Source organism: Camelus dromedarius, chromosome 8 (genome assembly GCF_036321535.1).
Source record: "Camelus dromedarius isolate mCamDro1 chromosome 8, mCamDro1.pat, whole genome shotgun sequence".
In the NCBI taxonomy this organism is placed as follows: Eukaryota; Metazoa; Chordata; class Mammalia; order Artiodactyla; family Camelidae; genus Camelus; species Camelus dromedarius.
In genome coordinates this window covers 76,068,662-76,077,215 of record NC_087443.1, presented here as the reverse complement: position 1 = coordinate 76,077,215, position 8,554 = coordinate 76,068,662, and positions in this window count along the sequence as shown.

Sequence of the window (8,554 nt, the reverse complement as noted above, 5' to 3'; positions counted from 1 at the left end):
CACCATTCTAACCTGCTCCCTGGCAGAGAGGCCCGACCTAGCCCTCTGGCCTCCAGACCCACCTAACCCCCACCTGACCCTCACCACCCCACCCCCCAGTCTTTTCACCACAAAGAACACAGAAGGATCCTTTTAAATGCCAGATGGGTTTGTATCACTTCTCTCTACAAAACGCCCTGGGGCACCTGCATTTTGAGATTAAAATGACCCCTCCATCCTCTGACTCTGTGACATCATCTCCCTCTCCTGGCCCCCCAGTTCAGCACTAGGGACAGCTGCCACCTTCTGCACAGGAAGCCTGTAGCCCAAGCCAGCCATCACGAGGCCTTTGCCCTTGCTGTTCCCTCTGGCTGGAACAATTCTCCACCCACGGCATCTCCCCTTCATGGCTTACTCCCACATTTCACTCAGTTACTGTTCAGTTGATCCCTTCTCAGCCAGGCATCCCCTTACCCCACCCCCTCCCCATCTCAAATTTCATCATGGTCACTCCCTTTTCACCTTGCTTTATTGTCATCATTGCCCATATTATGACATACTTCTCTTGTTTATTTTCTGTCTCCCCACCAGAATACAAGCTCCACAAAGGTGAGGACTTTTATTTTGTTTATGTTATGTTGTATCTCTAACATTGGAGGTTGTGCCTGGCCCAAGATAGGCAGATATTTGTTGAATTCATTGATTCCAATTTTATAGGTACAGAAACTGACACTCGACAAGATTACACATTTTGCCAATGATCCACAGCTCTGGAACTGAAACAGGTCTCTTCTTTGGGCAGTGGTGTGCTGGCAAAGGTTGAAAACTGGGCTTTCTGCAGGGAGGGGATGGGGGCTTCTGGGAAAAGGTCCTGGTTGCATTTGCTGATTTCCATGGTGTAAATACTTCTTCTGTCACCAATTTCAAGCTATTGACAAGCCATTACTGAATGTGGAGCTGGAAAGAGATGTGTCCCATGGGCTCTGGAAGGAAGGTGGTATAAGATAACTGCAGCACCCACTGCCCTGGGCTCCCTGACACGTTTCCATTTTCTGGACTCTGTGTTTAACACAGCAGGGGAAATAGTTTATGCTTTACTTCCCCTCTGCCCGCAAATACCACTTCAAATCCAAGAAAATGACCTGAGATGAGCTGTTGGATGCTCCTGGGCCTCAGTTTCCCCATCTGTATGATTTCTAAGTGCCGGGTCACCCCAGATCATCCTTGCCTCTGGAGGGTGCAGGAGGCCTGGTCATGCGCAGTGCCCCTATGGGACACCAGGGGGCAGCCTTTCCCCATCAAATAGACCTGCTGTTCCAATTCCTTCTATCAGCGCATCCCTCTTAGTTGAACCCAGCCTGGGCATAGGGCCCCTGCCTGGTTTATGAATAAGCAATTGTGCCCAGCATGGGGCAGGCATCCACATAAAGGACCCACTGTCTTCCCTGAGGTCTTCTGTTCCAGTGGGGGACCAGGGAAACTGGGACTGGGCTGAGGGCTTGGATGGTTCTCTGGTGGCCACTGGTCACTGCGAGGGTATGGCAGGACCCCTGCTGGTCCCTCTCCCCTCTCTGGCTCTGCCACTCCCACTGCCTACAGAGGATGCTTTGACAAGTAGTACTTCTCACCTGTGCCCTTGGCTCCGTCTTACTCCTTGCAGTCCAGCCTCCCCCAGAGTTTCCTTCCTCCAATCTTGGGAACGCATCTGGTTACTTTATCTAACCCTATTTAATCCAACTGCACTTCATGGGTGAGTGTGGTGAGCTGAGGTTTTAGCTGGAATTTTGGCTTCGTTCCTTCTTTCATCTCTGCAATGGAGGAACAGGGCTTGGGGACATATTCTTGGTATGTCCAGGCTTTGGGCCCTCTGTTAATGTGAAATCAGAGATTTGGCACCACCCAGTGGCCAAGCTGGTCCCTATGGGGACCTTGTCTCAGCTCTCCTGGCTTGTGTTAGCCCTGTGGGTCCTCTTTCCACACCCACACCCACAACTCCCTGGCTCCTTCCAACTTCAGGGCGTTTGCACCTGCTGTTCCCTCTGCCTGAGCCTCCCTCTCTCTCTCCTCCAACACCTCTACACTGCGTGGTTGACTTGTTCTGACCCTTCAGGTCCCAGATTAAATGTCCATCCTTTCCGGGGCTGCCCTATCTGACCAACAGCTGAAGAAGCTGCCGCCCCACCACCACCAATTACTGATTCTCTAGAGTAGGACTGTTTCCTTCCTCAATAGCTCTTACCTTCATTTGCAACTAAGCATTCCTTTTGTTTTTCCCACTACTCTTGGGGGCCACAAGGATGGGACAATGTCTGATTTATTCACAGCTCTCTCCCCACTACCTGCACATAGCAGGTGCTCAGTTAAGACCATAGAGTGAATGGGCAAACCCAAGGGCAAGAGCAGAAATAGTGGCGATGACCCAGAGTCAGGCCTGCACGCCCCCCCACACCTCCCGGGAGGCCCTGGCCGTGCGGACTGATGGGGCACGTAGCCCCAGCAACAGCAGTGTGCCCAGGCCCAGACCAGGCCCCCACAGAGCCATCTCTTGGGAAGGTTGCTCTGCTCTGGGACTGCCCTTGTGGGAAGGAAACTGGAGCAAAGGGGGCCAGGCAGGGGGTCTCCTCCAACCTGCCATCTAGAGTCCAGCCGCATTCCTACCCTACCACGCCTGTCCTCCCTGCCCCCAGGGCTCTGTCAGGGGAGCCCAGGCTGGGCTTAGAATCCAAGGCTGCATCTGGGTAGAAGCCATTTGTTCTGGTCTGTAAAGGTGGGTTTGGTTCCATTAAAGAAAGCGGAGGGGCTCCTCCTGCCATGAGCCACTCCCCCTCCACACCCCCTCCACGCCCCTCTCCATCTCCTTAACAGATCTCCACCTCCAGACATGCTGACCCTGAGCCTGGGCACCAGCAAACCCGTTCCAGGTGGAAGAGCGCCCAAGGTGGCCAAGTCAGACTCCGGCTTGAGCAACAGCCTGGGGCCCGGCGTGGAAAACAGCCTGGGCCTGAAAGGCATGAGGCTCCGAGCCCCAGTGAAACCCTGTATGCCTTGTAGCCAAACCCCGGCTCAAGAGGCAGCGCTGTGGTCTCACGGACGTACCACTGACTGAGAGGCAAAGCAAAGGGCAAATTCCAGCAGCATGACAGCAGGCAAGTCAGCTCCCCCGGCGGGGCCTCAGTCACCAATCTGTGAAATGGGAGATAATGGTACCTGCATTCCAGGGCTGGGCTCTGGGCTCTGCTGAACACCCAGGACAGGGCTGTGCCCTGAACCAGGGAACCGGACTGGGTGGCACAAACGGTCAGAACCTGAGCTCTCCCTCTGCTCTGCTCTCACCGACGGGAACTTGGACAAGCGAGTGCCCACCTCCCGAGCCTGGCTCTGCGCGGGCAGCTGGCGGGAGCTGTGTGCCTTACCTGGTTCAGTGCCACCTACAACCTGCGATGGCCACCTGGGGCCCAAAGCCTCCTGCACTACTAACTGGGCGTCACTGTGTTTCCTCTCTGCGGGATGTGGTCTGTCACGAGCCTCCAGCACCTTCTGAAGCCGTAGAGATGGTAAGTACTGGCTGCCTCTTTTATGACTCTTTGTTCCTTCCTCCGTCATCTCTGAGGCTCTTCGCCCTAAAAAGCCTTGGAAACCTCTATTGCCTTGGCCCCGGGGCAAGATCTTGACTGATTCACCAAAGGAAAGAGAGCGACATCCTGGAGAAAAGTCTCTGCCTTCTCAGGTCTCCCCGACCCCATGGGACGGGGCGTGAAACCCCCAGAGCACAGACTGGGAGGGACAAACCCCAGTTTAAATCCCAGCTGGCATAGGCCAGCAAGCCTGGGGAAGTCCTGGCACCATTTTAAATGGGAACAGAAAGGACTACAAGCTTTAGGAAGCGGAGTGGGACTGGCATTGCGTCCAGACTCTGACATGCGCACTTGGGCCCTCGTAAGACGCTGTGATATTTATCAGCAGAAAAACCGTATCCTGCATGTAGGTGTACTCATGTCACCTGGAGGTGTCTCATGCTGTCCTTATTGCAAAAGAAGAAGTGACAAGAAGTTCAGGGCAAGGGGAGAGTTGAGCTTTCCAGGACTACTAGTCCCATAAAAACAGAAGCACATTATTCGCTGTGGGACAAGTCTTGATTGCTAAAATACTTGATACCAGTATTTAAAAATACAAAAAACTTTCAAAATAACCCTCCTCTGTGATGAGCTGCACCAGAGGCAGCCGTGGTGGACCCGGCCCATTAGTGTGTGGGAGTCCCTTACGGCCTTAACGCTGAAGCCACGCCCGCTTCGCTACCCGCTGTGAGTGCCCGCTGGCAGGTGGGCCCCATCGGCTCCAGGCGCCCCTGGTGCCCCGGAAAGGGTGGGAGGCTGAGGCAGGAGGCCCAGGTCACAACACTGGGTCGAGGAGGAGGCAGCGAGGGCCTGGCCGGCTGGCGACCTCAGGTTCCCTCCTGCACTGGCGGCTCCCACGTCAGCTGGCGCACAGGGACCTCAGCTCACCACCCAGCCTCCCTTTCCTCGAGGAGATCTCTTTCCTTTTGACTGGTCAATTCACGGCTTCTATAATTCAGTCTCCTTTTAATAATATCTCTGGGGGGAAGAAAAAGCTTGGTGCTGAGATGGTATTTTTTGTTTGCTTTTTGTTTTTCCAATTTGTTCATCCCTTTGATGATACTGGTGTCATTTAGGCACGTGGCCAGTTTGCCATGCTGGGCTGTGGGATGTGACCCCCGCCCCGCTGTCCTGGGTGGAGCGGTCTCAGGCCAGGGTTTTGTCAGGGGCTTTCTGGGCACCCCGTGTGCTGTTACTCCATGAGGCCAGGTCAGGGAGGAGGACAAGGGGGTCCCCATGCTCCTGGAACTGACGCCTGAGCATGAGAGACTCATTTCCAAGGCCTCAGATCATTGCCCTCAGGCCCCAACCCCCACCTCCGTCCTCCCCAGCTCCTCGCAAGCTCCCCCAGAAGCCAAGCAGCTGCCATGTAATTCCACGATCAATGGAAAGCTGTTTTTTTTTTCCAGCTGGTGACAGACACAGGGTGTGCCCTCTCAATCTCCCAGTGCACCCATCTGCCACCCGCTGTGGATTCCACGTCCAAGGGAATAGGTCAAGTGTGGACTCCTGGCTCCCAAGGGCTCCCCCCAGCCTCTCCTCCTGGCTGGAGGTCAGAGAGGCTGACTGACGGGCCAGCAGTCACCAGCACCCTCCATTCCTGCCTGACGTCAAGGTCCCTGTCCAAGTCCCTCCGTCCCTGGGAGTCCAGCCCCAAGCACCAGCCTCCATGAGCCCTCCCTGGACCAAGGAGTACGTGGAAGAGACACCGTGGTGAAGGTCGTGGCCCCAAAGGTTCTGCTTCAGGCAGGACTCCTGGTGCCGGCTTGGGACAAAGAGCAGGAAGACAGGGGCTACGGGGGTGGGGGCTGGGGCTCCCGGGGGTCCCCTTGGACCTGCCAGGGGCAACTCAGTTCCATCCACATCCTTTTCTGGGTGACTTTTGTATATTCAGTTCCTAGGGGAGGGCCCAGTTGGCCCACAGGCCCACCTCTTGGTTGAGAGTGGACTGGCCTCTACGATGCACAGGACACCACCAATGGGAGGCAGAGCTGCCTGGATGCCGCTGGTGTGGCAGCCAGGTGGACACGAATGCCGGCGTCCACAGGTGCCTAGGGGGCCTGAGAGCTCAGCTGCTGCAAAGTGCCCAGGCCCCTGAGCCCAGCAGGACGGCCTGGAAGGATGCTGCCCAGACACCTGAGACGTTGCCGGCTGGGGGGTGCCAAGTGCGGGGCAGACGCCTGTGCAGGCGAGGCCGGGCAGCCACACCCCCTACCCCTGGATAACAGCGCTCAGAGGAACCTGGGAAACTGAACTCCCGCTGGCCTCTCAGCGAATGTGGGGCCCCCACAACAGAGGGGGATTGTTGTAGAGCAGAGAGCGGGACATGTCCTGGGCCTGTTTACAAGGCCGTGTCCCCGGGTCCTTGCGCTGCTCCCCGTGTACTGGGGATGGTTGGTTTTCAAAGACTCGCCAAGGCTAGGGCACTCTCAGCGACTTCTGCTTTCCCGGGTGAGTCGGTGATGTGGCAGTAAGTCTTTCCAGCCACAAAGACAAAACAGCTCGTCTCCTTTACTCTTCTTCTTCCTCAAAGATGCCCCTTAAAGGGTGAGGCTTATCAGCTGTGTCTTTGAACCTGGAACCAGCTCAAGCCTGGGTCACTTCCCTCTTCTGCTTCCAAATCTCCTGGAGCCTGGGGTGCAGCTCACACACAGAGGCCCCCTGCAAGCCCTGGGCCAGCCCTGCCCGCTCTCAGCCTCCCTCGTGCCGACCTCCTGCTCCCAGCTTCCTCTGCGCACCCAGCGACTCAGATCAAGTGCCTTTCTCCCAGGCCTCTTCTCCCAGTCCCTGGCCTCGGCCCCATCAGGCAGCCCAGTGAGTGTTAGTGGAACCGAAAAAGGCACTGAGGCAGCTCGGCAGCAGGCCACGAAGATGGCAGCTTCGTCACTGACTTTTGGACAAAACGTGGTGACACTTGCCAGGGAGGAAGAGGAGACGGGGTGTTAGCTGGGTGGTGGGAATCTTGCCGGGTGGAGTGTGAAGGAGGAGCAGTCATCACCCTCCTCCCCATCACCCTCCTCCTCCATCACCCTCCTCCCCATCACTCTCCTCTTCCCATCACTGTGCTCCTCTTCCTTCCCCCTCCTCCTCCTGCCTCCACCTCCCCCTTCCTCCTCCATCAGCCTCCTTCTCCCTAGCCAGGTGTGGGAAGAGAGGATTTACACCCCTGGGTGAATCACTCCAGATTCAAGATCCAGGGTTTTACAGGAGGAAGGCGTTGCCCAGGGGAGGAATACTCAGGGTGAGCCGCCCCCAGAGGAGGCAACCCATGTGCTCCGACTCTGGTCCAAACCCCAGCTCTACCCCTTCCCGCTGAGCACCCTGGGAAATTTATACACCTTCCCAAGTCCAGTTTCCTCATCCCCAAAACGGATGTGGCAAAAGGCTTCTATCACCAGGATCCACTGAAAGGATCCAGCACAAGCAGGCGGCACCTTCTACCTGGCCCTCGGTTAGTGTTCAACAAATGTCAAGTGCTGTCTTGATCATTTTTACCCCCTTTGAAATCTAGTCCATTATAAACAAAGTGATGCAGAACAGTTGGGGCATACATCGTCAGTCTGAACGCACCCTGTGTACCATGCTGATTTTACTACAAATCCTTGACTTAGCATGGATCAGGGTCCAGAACAGTGGGTTGAAGCCCATGCCCTGGAATCCCACGGACTTTGCATCCTGATGCCACCCCTCCCAGCTCTACGATCGCAGGAGAGTTTGTGTTGTCTGTTTCATTCCCACAGTATCTCCAGAGCCCAGGACCGCGCCTGACACATGCAGGGTTTTGATACAAGTTTATTGGTTAAATGTAAGTTACTTAACGTCGCTGAGTCTCAATTTCTGCATCTGCAATGAGAGATTATAGTGGAACCTGCCTCAGAGTGGTGTTGTGAAGGGTAAATGAGATGGCACAGGGAAAGCACAGGGCACCTGGCCTAGGGAAAGCTACCTGCCAGGGAACTGACTCATAACCAATGACAACTCAAATTGGACACACATGCGAATCTCCGATAACTGGAATTCTCAGTTAAGCAGAGGCGCCCGACTTATTCGTGGGCTTGCTGCCTTCTCACAAAGAACAGAAATTTTACTTCTCAATCTAAACCTCTGGAAATCTACTTGTTAAAATAAAATCCAGCAGGCTTTGGCAAAAACTTATGGGCACGTTGATGAGAATGCATTTGTTAGAAGGCAATCATTTGGATTAATTCTTGGGCTCAGGCTTGAGGATGCAGCCCGATGTTCTGGGAGAGATCCGAAGCATCAGTGTCACTCCGAAGCTCTTGTCTCAGGGGGACACCCGGGGCTCCACAGCCTGGTGTGGCTGTGACTTTAATTCTCATAAAAGACAGCTGAGGAAAAGTAAGCAGGTCCAGAGCTGTTTTCTCCGCCAATATTGAAATTGCCCTCGGAAACTTTCCACGGGCTGCTAAGCCAAGTGATAGAAAGAAAATTGAGGGTTTATATATTTTTTAAAGAAAGGGATTCTAATTCCAATAAAAAATAATGCCCTTCCATGGCCAATTGCCATCTCCATGGCTTTCTTCTTCCCTTTTTAATAAAAATTTTTATTGTGCACATTAGGTTAACCAGACATAAGCACAGCCTTTCTCTGAGTCACTCAGGGGGAACTGCTCCAGCTCATGCCTGGGTTTTGAATCAGGATGGCTTCGGGGAAAGGAGTGAGTTCATGCTCTCTGGAGAGAGACCTGGACTGCAATTCTGATCAAAGGCTGGAGGGAAGTGAGTTTGTCTCCTTGAAGGAACTAAAAGTTTTATTCATACTTTTAAAGTGAAAAAGGCTGGTTTTAATTGTACAGAGGCTATGCATACATTGCTTTCTGGCCTTGGATTGGAGTCCCCAGATCCAATGCCAGAGGAAACTTGGGGGTTGGGGGATGCAGGATGGGGCTCCGTGGTGCTCCCTGGATGTATTTTCCATGTGATTGTTCCCTGTGAGTGAG